Source organism: Hippopotamus amphibius, chromosome 1, assembly GCF_030028045.1.
Source record: "Hippopotamus amphibius kiboko isolate mHipAmp2 chromosome 1, mHipAmp2.hap2, whole genome shotgun sequence".
NCBI lineage: Eukaryota > Metazoa > Chordata > Mammalia > Artiodactyla > Hippopotamidae > Hippopotamus > Hippopotamus amphibius.
The window spans coordinates 207,877,281-207,894,178 of NC_080186.1; positions in this window are offsets into that span (position 1 = coordinate 207,877,281).

Here is a 16,898-nt window from a genome sequence, read left to right on the forward strand (position 1 = left end):
AATCATTACCCATTCCTTAAATATTATTTTATTGGAATATAAATTTAAAGATATCAAGATATATTTAAAAAACGTGTGTATATTTCTAATATATATTTATATGCATGCACACATACACACATATATACTTTACCTGTTTTATGTATTTGTCTCATTTCTATTATTATACATTAAGGTCTCAGAGAGCAGAAACCATACCTCATACTTCTTTGCTGTTCTCCACAATTGTGAGCACACTATATGGCTAAAGGGAACATGAAAAATACTACTTAATAGAAAGTGCCACTATATGTTATGATGGTCAATTGCCTTCCCAAGTCCACATTACTAATAGAGATTTATAAGCCAATAGAATAAACCCAATTATCTCTCTGCATCCCCATTTCCCTCTACCCAGCCATTTTCTGCCAAGAACTTTCACCAGCTCTTTAATAGTTGTTCATCTTCAGGTGGCTGGTTGCCTGGGTACTGCTTTTTGCCTTTCTTAAGGCAAATTATTTTCAGATAAAAGAATATATTTTAAAAAGGTTTAAAATTAAGTATTTATGCTCCCCATCTTTTTCAAGCAATACAAATGACTGCACTCATACTCTTATGTGTATTCAAATACTGATGTAGGGATAAGATTTAGCTTGAAGAAAAAGAAATTTGCTGATATTTTAATCACTTAAATCCAAATGTACTGTACAGGCTAACCAAGTCTAACTGTATTTCAATGACAGTGTGCATCATTTTATAAACTAAAAAAAAGTAGAGTCTCTCTTAAATAGGTTACTATTACATGTTAATAATGGAGAAACTGAGGCATGCATAATTGAGGTATGTTACACAAAATCACTTAGCATCTTGAGGACTATCCTCAGAATCATGGAGGCTGGTGGGGAAATCACTAAGAACACTACTATTTAGGCCTCATCTTCAAAGAGGTGGGGTGCAGGAATCTGCATTGTAAACAACAGCTCCAAGTAATTCTGTTTTAGGCTCTAAAAGCACATCTGAGAAATGCTACTTTATTCAGGGTATCCTCTGTAGACTAGATTTAAACATAAATGAAATAGATCAATTCCAAATGTCTTCTGCTTCTGTCATTTAGCTAAGGCTTTGGTTATGAACTAGAAATAAGGCAGACATTCCCCTAACCATGTAATGTCTTTTTTTTTCTTGATAAAATAAATTTTCTGCAGTAGATAATAAAATACAAATTTTAAACTGGAATATATTTGCACACCATATCACGCCAATGCAGTCTTATTTCATGACAACTCCTTTATCTTCAGAGAGAAGCAAAATGCAGAGCTTGCTGGGCAAACAGAAATAAAGATAGCTAAAATGTATTCAGCACTCATTCTAAGTACTTTATGTATTAACTCTCAACAACCCATTTAAATTGGTTGCTACTACCGCCCTCTTACAGATGGAAAGACGTGAATCACCACTACCCCCACCCCCCCCCCCAAAAAAAAGATGTTGCCCTCTTAGGAAGTGATGGTGCTAGGATGGTAGGCTTGGAATACAGATGGTTGGCATTCACATCAGACCCTTAATCATTGTGCTACTACTTGACCAGCAAGCTGTTTATTTAGTTACATTTATTTAGTTATTTTAATTTAGGGGAACTATGACAATTGAGAGTGGCACCTCTATGTTACCTGGGAAGAAGAACCCTGACCATGGTCAGGTCTCCTGAAAGCAGAGCCCCAAATGGCGATTTGCATTAGTTACCTTTTGCTGCTGTAATGAATTACCATAAATTTACTGGCTTTTAAAATGGCACCAATTTATTATCTCACAGTTCAGTAGGTCGGAAGCAAGACATGGTCTCCCTAAGCTAAAATCAAGATGTTGGACTAGGTGGTATCCCTTTCTTTGGGCTCTAGGAGCGAGAGTTTCCTTTCTACTTCATCTTTTTTTTTTTTTGAGGTACAGTTGATTTACAATGTTGTGTTAGTTTCTGCTGGACAGCAAAGTGATTCAGTTATACGTATATATATTTATGCATTCTTTTTTATATTCTTTTCCATTATGGTTTATCACAGGATATTGAATATGGTTCCCTGTGCTATACAGTAAGACCTTGCTGTTTATCCATTCTAAATGTAATAGTTCGCATCTACCAACCCCAAATTCCCAGTCCATCCCTCTCCTTTTCCCCCTCCCCCTTGGCAAACAAATTTGTTCTTTAAGTCTGTGAGTCTGTTTCTGTTTCACAGATAGGTTCATTCGTGTCATACTTTAGATTTCATATATACCCCACTTCATCTTTAAAGCCAGCAATGTTGCATATCTCTGAACATTTCCCTGTAGCCACAGCTTCCTCTGATTCTGACCTCTTCTGCTTCTATCTTCTTTTAGGGGTCCCCGTTATTACATTGGGTCTACCCAGATAATCCAGGATAAGATCCCTATTTTAAGATCATCTGTTTACCAACTTTAATTCCATCTGCAAATTTTCCTCTTTGCTGAGCAACCTATTCAACTATTTTGGGAGGTAGGATTTGGACAACTTTGGGGGCCATTATTCTGCCTACCACAGGATTCTTATTCACGTGATTTATTAGGAGAGTGTTCTCAGTACAACAGAGGGAAGGGAAGCAGGATGGGGCTGGAGAACAAAGCTAAGTCAAGATGTGATCTCAGCTGGAGACTAGGTTCAGCCTGAGCCCAAGTAAAAGCTCTGGAGTACAAAGTGAACCACAAAATTAGTTCCAACATGAGGCAAAAGGCCTGCTAGAGGTCTGGGCATGCCATAGCCTACCAGTCAAGGTGGCTTCTATGTGTCCAAAAGCAATCACCAGGAGAAGAGCTGTTTGAATCATCTTGAGGCAACATTCACAGCAACTGGGGACTGGGTGCCACTTCCATTAAAGAGAATCTGGGCAGAGTAGCAAAAGTATCCACTGCAGACCCCATTATGGGTTGAATTGTACTAAGGACACTAATCATACAGATTAGGACACACTCTAATAGCTTCATGTTAACTTAATTGCTCATGTTGAATTGTGTCTCCCCCCCACCCCCCAAAAAAAGATATGTTGGAGTCTTAACCCTCAGTACCTCAGAATGTGATCTTTCCTAATTCAGTATAACTACTGTCCTTGTAAGAAGGGAAAATGTGAGCACAGAGACAGGCATGACAAAGGGAAGATGATGTGACCATGCACAGGGACAATGCCACGTGAAAAGAAAGAATTAGAGTGATACATCTATAAGCCAAGGGACATCTGAGGCTACCACAAGCTACAAAAGAACAGCTCCTTCCATACCACCTTCAGAGGGAGCATGGCCCTACTAACACCCTGATCTCAGACTTCTAGCCTTCAGAACTCTGAGACAAAGTATTTCTGTTGTTTTAAGCCACTCAGGTATGGTAGTTGGTGATGATGGTCCTCAGAAACTAATACAGACCCTGCACTATGAAGCCTAGAAAAGACCAACTAAGTAATCAAGGAGTAACCCTCTTCAGGATTTCTCCCAAGGGATGTTCTTCTACACTGTCAAGTGTGAGTATTTAGGATTCCCTTTAGCTAAAAAGTCATTAATCTAAACTCTTCCCTTGGACTTGAGAGGATAGGGGTAGGGCCTTTCTTGACCTTTATGCCCTTTGGGCAAATCTTGTGAATTACCCTTCTGGATTCTCACCCTTTCCCACAAATGTTCTGACAACAGACCCACACTCTTTATTTGATTAAATAATTTCCTTGCCTACAAATCAGTAAGTTGTTTGAAGAAAGGTCTTGTTCATGTTCATATCCATGGTGTATAGCATGTAGGCTGATATAATAGAAACTCTGAAGAAATTAATGAGCAGTGTTTTTCCCCCTTGGGAACATCAAAGACTTTAACGGTACTTTCTTGTACTCAAAGGAAAGAAACAAAATATGGAGAAAAGAGGAGCTAGAGCTAATGCAGTTAAGCCAGGAAATAATGCATTGGGTCAGCAATAGAACAACATGGATTCTATAGACTCTGCCCTTTGTTCCTGTGAGCAACCTCTTGGCATTATCGTTGAGAAATTATAACTGACAGGCTTAGGAAATGGAGGTATGATTAGAAGTAACTTTGGCCCAAATAACTCAGGAATATAGTAATAGTTTAACACAGTAGGTAGGAAAAAAAAAAAAACTCAGCCAAATAAACTAGTTGGCTTCATTAACGATATTTATCCAAAGCTCTGAAATTATATGATTGTGTGCTCTTATGAGATATTTAATTCTACCACTCTTGACCCAATCATTGTGGCATAAATACAGCCTACATTTTCTGCTGACCTAATAGTGCTTTAAAATTAAAATTGAATTACTTAAATGTCTTCTACCACTGCACCAAAATCAGAACTGTGGGACTCTTGCAAAACTTTTAATGAAAAGACTGGGGTGCTATAATTTCTATTCCAGTTCAGGCAGCAAATGAAATGTACAGTTGCCAAAACCAGCTTTTTTCTACTGACCTTTAAATATATTTTATTTATGTAAGAAAAGTGTGGGGAAATAGAAATACATGTATATAAAGTTCTGAAACCCAATTATGTGCTTTCAGGCCCATGACATAAATTTTGTCTAAGCCTTCCACACCCATTTTATTATCTTTTATCATGGATCAAAAAATCAAAAGAATACATCTTTGAATTATCTTAGAGAACACTTGCACATTCAGGGAAAAAAGTACAAGTTTAAAACTGAAAAATGTCATTATTGAAATATTACCATCACAAAATGGATTTCACCTCATCTGTTAAAATTACACATCATAGCATTCATTTATTTATTCATTCATCCTTTCTTTGATGGAGAGTCAGTGCTTGGATACACAGAAAGGGGCCTATCCTCACCTTCTTCATGGCATGACCCTCATTTTCACCCTATACCTCTCTTCTTGCCTCAGGACTCCACAGCTGCACCATGACCCTCTGCACCCTGTGTTGTTGTTTTTTTTTTTTTTTTTTTTCTTTTTAGCTCTTTATTGGAATATAATTGCTTCACACTGTTGTGCCAGTTCTTGCTGTACACCAAAGTGAATCAGCTGTATTTATACATATATCCCCATAACCCTTCCCTCCCGCCACTCCCTCCCACCTTTCCTATCCCAGCCCTCTGAGTCATCACCAATCATCTAGTTGATCTCCCTATGTTATGCAGCAGCTTCCCACTAGCTATCTATTTTACAGTTGGTAGTGTATATATGTCAATGCTACTCTCTCACTTCGTCCCAGCTTCCCCTTCACCCCTCCCTGCCCCGTGTCCTCAAGTCTGCTCTCTACATCTACATCTTTATTCTTGCCCTGTCACTGGGTCCATCAGTACCATTTTTTTAGATTCCATATATACGAGTTAGCATACAGTATTTGTTTTTCTCTTTCTGGCTTACTTTGCCCTATATGACAGTCTCTAGGTCCATTTACCTCACTACAAATAACTCAATTTCATTCCTTTTTATGGCTGAGTAATATTCTATTGTATATATGTGCCACATTGTCTTTATCCTTTCATTTGTTGATGGGCATTTAGGTTGCCTCCATGACCTGGCTATCGTAAACAGTGCTGCAGTGAACATTGTGGTACATGCTTCTTTTTTGGATTATGGTTTTCTCTGGGTATATGCCCAGTAGTGGGATTACTGGGTCATATGGTAGTTCCATTTTTAGTTTTTTAAGGAACCTCTATACTGTTTTCCACAGTGGCTGTACCAGTTTACATTCCTACCAACAGTGCAGGAGGGTTCCCTTTCCTCCACATCCTCTCCAGCATTTATTGTTTCTAGGTTTTTTTGTGATGGCCATTCTGACTGGTGTGAGGTGATACCTCATTGTGGCTTTGACTTGCATTTTTCTAATGATTAGTGATGTTGAGCATCTTTTCACGTGTTTGTTAGCCATCTGCATGTCACCTTTGGAGAACTGTCTATTTAGGTCTTCTGCCCATTTGTAGATTGGGTTATTTGCTTTTTGGTATTAAGCTGCATGAGCTGCTTGTATATTTTGGAGATTAATCCTTTGTCTATTGCTTCATTGGCAAAGCAATGTACAGATTCAACGCAATCCTTATCAAATTACCAATGGCATTTTTCACAAAACTAGAACAAGAAACTACGATTTGTATGGAAATGCAAAAGACCCCAAATAGCCAAAGCAATATTGAGAAGGAAAGATGGAGTTGGTGGAATCAGAATTCCTGACTTCAAACTATACTACAAGGCTACAGTGATCAAGACAGTATGGTACTAGCACAAAAACAGAAATGTAGATCAAGGGAACAGAATAGCGAGCCCAGAGATAAATCCACACACATATGGGCACCTTATCTTTGACAAAGGAGGCAAGAATATACAATGGAAAAAAGACAGCCTCTTCAATAAGTGGTGCTGGGAAAACTGGACAGTGACATGTTAAAGAATGAAATTAGAACACTTCCTAACACCATACACAAAAATAAACTCAAAATGGATTAAAAACTTAAATGTAAGGCCCGACACTATAAAACTCCTGGAGGAAAACATAGGCAGAACAACTCTATGACATACATCAAAGCAAGATCCTTTTTGACCCACCTCCTAGAATAATGGAAATAACATCAAAAATAAAGAAATGGGACCTAATGAAACTTAAGGCAAGAAGACAACACTCAGAATGGGAGAAAATATTCACCCTGTGTTTTGTTTGAAAAAAACATTTATTCAAATATGAAAGCACATCAGCATCAACCTCTCAGAGCTGAGGCTGTGAGGATTCCTTGTGTGGAGCAGCTAAGGTCTACAGAAAATTATTTGATGTGTGTATGTATGTTTGTTTATGTGGGGTATATGTGTGTAAAAACATGAATGTTTTTGTATTAAGTTCTACAAAAAAGTCTTTCAGCTAAAATTACAGCCTATTAAAATATCTCCAAGCACCTGCACTGGATGATCCGCAGGGTTTCTTTCCACTGCATTTTTAAATGCAAGTGTGAATTAGGATTTTCAGTTATTAATATTGCTGTTAACTTCTGCCCTTAGTGACATTTTGATTGAACAAAGGTGGAAAACTGAATAAGCATAGTACCTCTGAGTTTTGTAAAGACTGGTAACTCTCAAGTGCACAGTAAAACTAAAATAACCTGTCAAATAACTCAAGCCCTGTACCAGTCTCTAAGATTAACTTGACATTCAGCACCCTTTTGGGGTTACAAAATATCATACCACAACTGACTTGTGGTTACCTTTCTGAGTAATTTGGCCTCAGTTGTTAATATTTAATTATAAAGGTTAGAAGTGACTTTTTATTTTTTTAACATTTAAAATTCTTTTAAAAATTCTTTTAACAAATGAATCCCTTATTGGTTTTTTAGCCTTGTCAATTTAGAGGTCTTGAGGATTTTCTCAAAGAAGTCCTCTCTAGATGATGAGGTTTAAAATTATTCCAAAGAAACAAACCCTGTGGAAGGCAATTTGACAATATCATCAAAATTATAAATGTATGATTCTTGACCCAGTTAAAAATATTCTGAAAATGTATGCTACAGAAATAATAGCACATGTGAAAAATGACATGAATGCAAACATTCACTTCCACAGTTTAATAATTTCAATGATAGGGAGTAATATAAGTGTTCAACATTAGTAGAGTGGCTACATACATTATGATAGATTGATAAAATGGAACATGATGCAACTTTTAAAAAGAGAAAATTCTTTATATAGTGATAATGGGAATATCAACAAAATATATTGTTAAATGAAACAGGTGCAGATCAGTGCATATATAAAGCTATCTTTTGTGTAAAAATGATTTCAGGACGTATATTTATATTTGTTATTTACATATAAGGAATATGAAGAAACTAATAACTGCTACCTATGTTTTGGGAGAGGTTTGCTTGAAACTGGATGGATGGAGGATGTGAGGTAGGAAGACATTTCACCATATTTATTTTTATAGTTTGTGATTTCTAAACCAGGAATTATTACCTATTCAAATATTTTAAAACTCCAAAGAAATAAATTAGTTTTAAAGATAAATACAACAAAATAACTCCAGTATAACAGGACATACTAGGGTGATTGTAAACCCTTTTTCACTGCCTGGCAACTAAGCACTCATGCTATGTAAGTTCAGAAAGGACTGAAAAGGTGGGCTTCTTGCACATATCTATTGTCTGGTGTGGCTGAAAAAACTCCCATGAAATTTTCTGCAAAATTATACTGCATGTATAGATTATTGCTCCAAACACAGATATTTGGTGGGGGAGGGGGGTTCTCTACCATATCTAGTGATTTCTCCATTCCTCTCAACCTACAACTACAATCTGCTAAAGATGGACATGCTCCCCTTTCCCCACTCTTCACATCATCACCTATAAAGCCTTGACAGTTGGCCTACTTAAATCTTCATGAATACCTGTGAATCTCTTTTTGAATAAATATCCCTGTATCGTGTGATTCTCCTACTCCAATGTCGTCAATAGTGTACTTACCTTCCTCAGTTTTTAATATTTTATCAACTATATATGAAGCAAAAACAGTGAGTCTAACAATCTGCTATGTGTTACAAGGAACAAAAGATGAAGGCTTGCCCCTGCACAATAAGGTTAAAATTGAGCCACCTTGCTTCCACCTTTTACTTATGAAGTTTCTTTAATATTGACTGAGACCCTGTTCTGTACCAAGCATAAGCTTTTCAGTTTTATTTCTTAAACTTCAAATTCCTTCCACCTCTATGAGTTCTCCTTCTTGATAGTAACCCCAGCTGTCTTTTATAGCGCTAATTCTCTGTGCCAGTCATGGGGCTTAGTCCTTTATGAGTAGAGAAAGTACAAGCTTCACTGACTATAAATATAGTGAACCAAAGATGTAACTTTATTTTTTCCATGATCTTCTATTTCAAAGCCCACTCCACTGGTGGCAAAGATGGAATCCTAACTTTGAAGTGAACAAAGTCCATTCAGAATTTTCTTCCACTCTCTCTTATCTTCAAAGTAATACTGCTGTTGGGGTGGGGAAGACAGCTGGGGAATATCCATGGAGTATCCAGTTTTGGGTAAAAGAAAGTATTTTGTCCTCAACCATTTCCCATCCAGGCTGACCTCTCCTGAGCTGTCTATTGTCTCATTTGAATGTGATGCTCTTCATCCTTCCTAACTGACCTTTCTTGGCTTTTCTTGATTTTCTGGTGCCTGCCATTTCATCCTCCCCATGGATTGAAACAGCCCTCCAGATCCAGGACTGCCAATGTCCCCTCTGCTCCAACACTGATTACACTGAAAAACAGTCAGCTGCTCCCCATGGCAGACAGGACTGGATGTTTGATAGCCTCAGAGTTCTCCATCTAGAAATAGCATCAACCACTTCTTCTCCGTTCCTCTCACACCATGTTGATGTCCCCTCCAACCTGAAATCGCCAAGTATATCTGGGGAACTCTGAGGAAGGAAGCATGCCCTCCTTCCTAAATAATTCTCAGAATTTCTTTCTCATCCACATTAGTACTCCCCTTTCTAACCTGCCCATCTTTTCTCCTGTCCCAGGGTATGCTTTAGCCTCTGTGACAGAAAAATCAGACTCAGCAGATTGTCCTTCAAATCTATCATGATTAAATAACAGGAATTAACTTTTTGATTTTGATGTTGTGCTAAGTTTTCTCTGAAAGAGAAAACACATCTGATAATATATAAAAATATTATCTCTGATACACAAATATCAACTCATTTCTTTTTACAGCAGCTCTACAATAAAGGTATGATAGGTATTATATTACAGAAACTGAGATTTGGTTGTTTTCCCAAGGTCATGAAGTTAGTAGGAAAAAGTTGGAATTGGACCCAAACCATTCTGTTCCTGGAGCTTAAGAATTTAAACATCTTTTCTAGAAAAAAAAAATTTTTTCTCCTAACTGCTCATGAACAGTCATGCTTTTCCTGGTTGAATGATTCTGGACACATTTATGGGAAGAAAACATCTAGCCTTGTTTCCTTCTTTGGCCACTAAGCACCTTTTTGTTTGTTTTGTTTTGTTTCTATAGTGTACAGATTTCCTAGCTTTTTACTTCAGTCAGATCCAAATTAATGCTACCAGTTTTCAAATCTGTGTTAGTGTTGCTTCTGTTGCATTCTGCATTTTATCTACAGGTTCTATTTTGCTCAATCTTGGAGCTTTTTTTTTTTAAATCAAAGTTCTTTAAGAGCACCATACTTTTTACTTTCTCCTCAAGCCTCCTACTCTGCCCTTAGATTTTCTCTTCTCTGAGGCATTGACACAATTTTGTTCTCCTTCTCTCCCTTTGTCAATTGTGTCCCTAACTCTATTAGCCCAATGTTCCAGCACATTTTGGATAAGTTTGCATTGCTCGCTTCCAAATTGAAAGATTTCCTTTTCCTTAAGGGTCTTTCAAGGAAATTTTGCAGGAAACGACATAGCAAGTGGGCATAGTCCCGCAAATATCTCTAGTGCCTTTGATCCTCATGCCCACAGGTTAGGCAAATGAATAACTCAAAACAGAATGGTTTCCTTTTATCCACTATGTATCCCACATGGCTTTTAGAAGGTGAAGAAAGGGAAAAATAGAAGGAGAAAAAAGAGAAGGGGAAAAACTGGGAGGGGGATGAGGAGAAAGAGGAGGGAGGGAGAAGGGGAGGAAGAAAAAGAAAGAAGGAAGGGAAGAAGGGAAGGGGCGAGGAGGGATAGGAAAGGAAGGAAGGAAGGGAGAATGGGGGAAAAGTTGCTTGAAAAGCAGATGATCAGAGTTTCAAAATAAGGGGAATGGAATCAAATCTCTCTGTAGGAACAGGAAGGCTAGAACACTATGTAGTATTTTGACAGGTGTATTTTCATAACCTTCTAAAGAGGGACATTGCAACACATAAACTCCCAACAGGCACATATGATAATGTCCAGGTGATTGATAATTGCTTAGAGATGTATTTGGTCAAAGAATTTCATGGCTCTAATATCAGGGTTGTTCTTCAAGAGAAAAGTACAGCTAACTTCTGGGGACCTGGAAGTTAAACCCAGCTAGGCTGAGTTGAAGAAAACCTTAAATGGAGGCATTTCAGGTGATTGCCACAATCTTATTTATAGTTAAACTAGCCCGACTGTCAGCTGAGTTATGCACTGCAATTAAGTTCAAGTCACCAAATATTTAAGTATCAAATATATAGATATCAATTGCTATTTTGGGTCCTGAGGATATAATAGTATATAACACATGGCCTTGGCCATCATGGATCCTAAAGGCTGATGGTGAAAAAGGGTTCATTTATGACCTTTAATCTGGATGAAGTAAGATTTGGCACAGAAAATATAAGTCTTAAATTCTGGAGTTAACTAATGCATTCTGTTTATAGTTGCATAAATGGCAATTCACCACTTACATGACAGATTTTGGTCTTTCATTCTTCCTTCTTTTGTTAAGTCAATAGTTGGCCAACTCCTCTGTACTAAACACTGTGAACTGTAAAATAATTTACCTAAAATTTCCCAATAGAGTCATCTTTATGGGGAAAATATGGCTTCTCTTGGAGATTTTTATTTAGTAAGGCTAGAGTATACTGCAGAACTAAGTATCAATACTTTTAGCATCCACTGTAGGGGATTCTTATAAACAAAGAAATTTGGGAAATCTTATAAAAATACAAACGTATAGTAAATATGAAGCCTACTCTCAAGTATTTTATATCCTCTCAAAAATCGTTGATTAGATTTTCTTCTAACATTTGAAGGGGTAATGCAGATAGCTTTATGTCTCAGTTAAGTGGCACTAGAAAATAATGTCATTGACTTTTTTTAGGTAGCCCCAAAACTAACACTGCAAGAAATTTCAAAAATGCAGTTCCTAAAATATTTGGAGCAACTGATTTCCAAGAGGATTAATTTCAAGCATAAAATTTATTTTTTAAAAAATTTGGTGTTATTAGAAAAAATTCACTACTTTAGAGTCACATGGTTGATAATTATAAGCATATAATTTTGAAGCTGAAAGCAAGTGGGCCCCTGGGGAACCCTCCCAGATAAAAAAGCCCCTCTGTATCCCCCCATTTCTTGTTCATAGAAAAAGGCTTTAGTATCCCAAGGCTTCCCAGAGTTCCAAAGAGCAGGCACAAGCTGTACTAATTAGGGAAGTGAAGGAATGCAGAAATAAAGGAAAAGCAGTTAATTAAGAAAAGTAATGACAAGAGTTCAGCTATAAAACAGAGTCCTAGTTCCTCCTCAAGGGATATACATAACAATCTTATGGATATCTTTGAGTTACTCTTTCAGGATCTAGGACACTCCTTTCTCCCCTAGCTGCTCCCCCCACCCCAGCCATAGCCAGCAGGTGGAGGGTAGTGGCTACATCCTGAGCAGACCCAAGACTAGTTGGAGCCAGAAGATTGATAATTCAGATTCCTGAAACACCACCCTGTTACCTCACCACCAATCAATCAGAAGAGAGTCATGAATCCTTCAGCCCTCACTCCCAATTGTTGCCTTTAAAAATGCTTTCCTGAAAACCACCAAGGAGTTTGGGCCTTTTGAGCATAGGCCGCCCATACTCCTTGCTGCGCCCTGCAATAAACACTGTACTTTCCTTCATCACAACCCAATGTCAGTAAATTGGCTTTACTGTGCAGTAGGAGAGCAGACCTAATTTTGATTAGGCAACAAAGCTAACAGGCAGCCTGAAGATAACCCCCTCACTTAAAAATTCATAAGAAAACTAGACTCAGGCTGAGTTTCCCAAATTTATAGAACTAGTATAGAGAGAAGAATTGGAGCCTATCATCTAATTCTTTAGAAACCCATGATTTCTATTTTGTTATATTCATTCCATCCTTCAGATGCTGAGAGAAAAAACAGAGTCTTTATAACAGACTTGAAGCCTTCACCAGTGTGGGGTTGGACATCCTTAGTTCATCACTGTACCCTAGCAGGTATTGCAGTGCCTGGAATGCTGCAGGTGAGAGGGACCATCTCCTCTCAGTCCATTAAACCAAACTTTCAAGTTCACTGTAACAATGTTATAAGTGGATTATCAGATTATCCTCCCTTCTCGCAGCTTTTCTAAGCAGCCAGCCTGGCACGCACCTCAAACCTCCCTCTCCTCATCCCTCCCACCGCTCCATCCCTGCCTTTTCTTGATGCACAAGTACACAAGTATTTCCACCAAGTCCTGTGGTAAGCCTCTGGGTACCTACTGCCAATGTGTTCCCCATATCAGCAGCATTGGCATCAACTGAGAGCTTATTAGACTTGTAGAGTATCTGGACACCCCAGACCTACTAAATCAGAATCTACATTTAACAAGATCCCAGGATGATTCATATGCACGTTAAAGTTTGAGAAGCACTGGGCCTGGGTCCATATCAAATGCACATTAGACATACATTTTACTTCCTGTAAAAATGTAATAGCAAGGGAGTAAATTATATTTTAGGAGAGGAGTAGAAGATTACTGACCTCTTTTGGAGAGACTGATAAAATAATTTTATTTCCAAACTACAATTACATTATTCTTAGAAATATTTGGGTTATTTTTTTTTTTTGGTCCTGTATCTAATTTGTCCAATGATAATAACTTTTAAGTCCTAGGAAGATTTATTTGTTTATTATATTGTTACTTTAAACTAGCATGATTTTGGCAGAAACAATTGCAGTGTGGGGCATTTCTTGAGGATTAATGACAAGTTAGAAGCAATGGCTGGCTTGAGACAAGACTGAATACAATTAATCCAATAAGTTATTAATTCTTAACACATGCCTTATGTTGACGTTGCTACTGTTTCATCCACAGAGCACTGGGGGAAAAAAGAAAGTGTTCTATAGATCTTTTCTCATGCTTTAGGCGGTTTCATTTTGCTGTTCACTAATGTTTTCTGAAGGCCCTCATAGAAAACCACTGCTTTGTTCATTGACCTTTGAAATTGCTTAATGTCTGTGGCATACTGTGCAATATGATCTATTGCTTTTATCTTAACATTTCATTTAGTTCACTTTGCCACCCCTACCATGCATAGGAAATGCACTGTTGGTTCTAAACTCATTATGCAAATACTACACCTAGGCACTAGTATTATAAACTTTTATTAGGTCTACTCCACCATTATCCTGGCCTTCTGTGAATCAGAGGTATCAAATTACACATGTAGATTTGTGGGGGTTTTTTTGAGTTTTTATGTGAAGCTGAATGGTCTCCCAAAGACTCAGCAGAAAATCAACTGTATTAGAATCAAATGCTGTATTCTGTATTATCAAATATTACAATTTGAATATGTCCTCTCAAAAAAAGAATATTACAGTGTATGAGCCTTAAGAATTAGCTTAGGAAATCATTTCATGTTTACAGAACCAGGAACAGCTTCCTTCAACACACCTGCAGACCCGTATGTCTGCTAAAACTTCTGTCTGAAGATGGTGGTAAGTTCTAGGCTAAACAATAGGTAAGATACTGTACTATCAAAAATCTTTAAAAACAAAAAGCAGTACTCAAGCTCTTGCCTTCTATACATCAGGCTCTACATGTATATGTCAGGCTTTATATTTTAAGTAAGGTAGCATGTCTTAAATAAAGCTAGATGCTTCTGTGTGCAATAGAAATGTATTTGCATTTTCTCAGGACTGTTTAAGTTTCACTTAAATACAAGAAAGGAAATATCCTTTGTCTATTTCAAGAAAGGAAATATCCTTTGTCTACAAGTTCACACGTTAAATCATTCCCTTATTCAAAACACAGGTCTTAAGATGCAAAAGGTCATTTTTCGTAATGGAAATAGGAATAGAAACTTGCTCAGTTTGTTCGCCCTTCTCAAATGAGTTTGTTTAGCCATACGAATAATGCAGACCTGATCTAAGAGCATTTGGTAAAGTATTTTTCTCCTTTCCTCACCCCTCATGCCAAAACCTACAGATTAAATCTCAAGCTGGTTCTAAACAACCTTATTAAGAGTTGGTGAAAATCTAAATATTTTTCATCAATAGATACCCACGGTCTGTGTGGAATTTAACCTTTTGAGAGCTCCCTCCTCACCAACATAATCATTGCCTATACACTGAATAAGTATGTCTCACATATGTATGTTTCCTCATCTTTAACTATATACAGATGTAATTTTGGTTAATAGGATGATAATGCACTTAAAAGTGCTGTTAAATTAATTTTGTCGTATTTTTTAATCTAAGTTTATGAATACTTGTTTCAATTCTTATGGATAGAAATTGATTATTTAAAAAAATGAACACTTGATTTCATGATTGAAATGTGGGCAAAGGTACCCTTGGGAACAAGAAACATGTTCAAGTGTACGCGTGTCTTCTGCTGCACAATCTAAATCCCCCCAAGCATCAGGGAACACCTATTCTGTGCAAGCAATACCGTAGGGACTGGCAGCATCAACATGTACGACTCAGTCTTCGACTGGGAAAAGGCCATAGTAAGTAAACATAAATAGGCCAAAATAAGTCTACATTTGTAAACTGGAACATGAGTTTTAATGTTTAATTTGATTCATCTGATTTTAAGGCAATTAGGTGAAGTGCAATATGTGAAACAAATGCATTATGAATTATATTAAGACTTTACACGAAGTGTATGTATTGGGCATCTAGGACATTTGTGATAATTAACCTTATATCCATTGTTCAGAAAGATGGTCAATGGTGACAGGAAAAAAAGTGGGTGAGAGCAGCTTCAGGTACACCAAATCTACTACACATTTAAAACACTGTCCTCAACAACCTTAAAAAGCCTTTGATTTGTATTTACTTTTAACCAGGTCAATAGATTTCATCAACATTTATTAAATGCTGACATCCAGGGATATTGATCCAAACATTTTATCACTAAAAGCAGTTGATGTATTTAAGCATCCAAAGATTTTGTTTTTAAACACATTTTTATCCATGAGTTATCTTCCCAAGACCCGTGACTGTTAGTGCTATGTAAGGCAGTGATTTTTTTGACATTCATTTAAAGCATGGGGTTAGGAATATTAGATTCTCATTCAATTGAATTTTATTTCACAGTCATAATTATGGACTCCTACAAATCCTCGTCTTGGAAGTGACCTCAGATGAAGAGTATATTAAAGTAAATACTTTAGGTGATATGTATTTTCACCAAAGTAACTTATCTGAATAATTACCTGGTCAAAATAAATTGTTTCATTAATTGACTCAGATTTGTTTAGTTAAATGAGCAATAAATTTACATATGGTCATCAGTTTAACTCCTGTGAACTTTTTCACATTTAACTTTCTTCCAAATAGTCATTTAGAATCTTATGGTTTAAACCATAAGCTGGAATTTGACAGTGAACAGGATCTGAAGAAAAAACGCTAAATGTGACAAAATGGTTTAACATTTAGATTTCTAAAATTTTTAGTTAACCAACACTATAGCAGAGTTTTCCCTATAACATGGATGATTTAACTGCATCATTTGAGGAAATGCTAATGATTAATGGTCATTTAGGCAGAACTTGTTAAGTACTAGACAAGAGAGAGAATGAAAACAAAAACTGAACCAGAAACTCAATAAAAAAAAAAAAGGTAGATTAACCAATTACTTTATTCATGCTGGTTTTCAAATAGTTAACGGGATATCTTGATGCACTGGGTGATGCATTGTATATCAGCAACATAACTAGACCTAGTTGCAATATGGAAGATGAGGTGGTGGTAACCAAGAGGAAAAGAGGTGAGGTGGGTGAGAAGGTGACCAATGTGTGAATTTGTGCTTGTGTTTATCTTCAAAAATGCATCCAGGCAATACTCTTAACAGATTAGTAAGAGAAATCACATAAAAAATTTTTAATTTACTATTCATTGATCAAGAGGAGAGTCCTTGCTGAAAAAAAGACTAAAACCGAGATCTCCTGCCTCCCTTTAGTTTGTTTAGCTTTGTAATCAAGTAATCAAAATACGTACACAAAACTGGGTGGATATTTGACTATATTGAGTA